This window comes from Cynara cardunculus (genome assembly GCF_001531365.2).
Source record: "Cynara cardunculus var. scolymus isolate 2C chromosome LG 6, CcrdV1, whole genome shotgun sequence".
Lineage (NCBI taxonomy): Eukaryota > Viridiplantae > Streptophyta > Magnoliopsida > Asterales > Asteraceae > Cynara > Cynara cardunculus.
In genome coordinates this window covers 9,749,326-9,751,017 of record NC_037533.1, presented here as the reverse complement: position 1 = coordinate 9,751,017, position 1,692 = coordinate 9,749,326, and positions in this window count along the sequence as shown.

Below are 1,692 nucleotides of genomic sequence, written 5' to 3'. Positions count from 1 at the left end.
GCCCAAGTCTTTACCACTATGCCAGGGTTCGAACTTGTGTCTTAAGGGTCCTTAATGGGTCCATTTGGACCTTAATGGGTATAACATGGGTGTGTTTCTTTATTTTGAGTCAATTTGATCAAAATGACACTAAATGGGTCATAACTAATCTGATTAGACCCTAATGGGTTTATAGGTCCATTTCTGCATAAAGATGTCTACTGAAAGGGGAAATATCCCCAGGCAATTTTATAAAGACAATAAAAGCAGGACCGTTACAAGCAAATCAACAAGAAAAACTTCGGCAACTTTGACTTACAAACCAAGTCATAAGAAGCCAAAAATGACAAAGAGAAGTACACCAAAGAATAAAAATAACGCAAGCCAAAGAATAAACGGCGAAACAAACCCACAAAAGCCCAAACCGAGAAACCACACCACCCACAAAATTACATAGCATTAGTAATCTTCTGCTTCTTCCTAGTCTTCCAAGCCATACGTTGAAGAATCTGCATCTTGATCTCCGCAACAACTTTGTCCCCTGTATGATTGAAGTTATCAAAGAACTTCCTGTTTCTTTTCCTCCATATGTGGTAAACCATGGCCGATATACCAAGTTTTTGAACAGTAGACCAAGATTTCCATCGTTGAGCTAGACCCCTGTTAAGAATGTCCTCCCAATTGTTCAAACAGTTCGTTAACCCTACTTCCTTTTTAATGACTTCCCAAATACTACTTGAGTAATTGCATTCGAAAAATAAGTGATTGTGCGTTTCAATCACTGATTTACAGAACACACATTTCAAATCCGACGGTTCATGCTTCCACTGACTGATGCGATCTTGAGTTGGTAATTTATTCTGACAAGCCATCCACATGCAAAGAGCATGTTTAGGTATGTATGCTTTATTCCATACCAGCTTGTACCAATGCACAATCGGCCTCACTTCTTGAACAGTTTGCCATGCCACTTTGACCTCAAAATTTCCCCGAGAAAGTTTAGCATCAAGCCATCTAACCGTATCCTCCAATTGGCTGGGAGAAGGTATCATAATACTTTGCAGCTGAGGGTATTGTTGAATCCAATCCACCGGCCAAGTAGTGCCAAAACGTTGCATATTTAGTTTGATCAGGCCTTAATGGGTATAATGAGTTTATTTCTTCTATTTGAGTCTAATTGAGTTATAATGGTACTAGATTGGTCATAATTAGTCTAATCAGAGGTAAATGGGAGTAATTGAGGTAGAATGAGTCCATTTTGTGTTAGAGGATATAATGGGCCCATTTCTCCTTAATAAGTTCATTTGGGTCGAAACGACACTAACTAGGTCATAGTTAGTCTCATTAGCTCCTAAGCGGTTTAATTGGCCCATTTTCTTCATAAGAAACCTAATTGGGTCAAGATGACACTAAATGAGTCATAGTTACTCTAACTAGACGTTAATGTGACAAATTGGGTTAGAATGGTTGTGAAGGATCCTTTTTTTTTTGAACGGAAACCAGATAATTTTATAAACCATAAAGAAAAAGTACAGCAAAGCGACCAATTAACAGACCACTACCAACACAACAAAACAAACGACTTGGAAAAAACCCCATACCAAGCCACCAAAAGCTAAAACAAACAAAGCCCAACCGACTCAAACAAACAACTAAAAATAAAGAAAAGGAGCTTAAAACGCACAAAAGCTCCCCTAACACAGCAAAAACCCA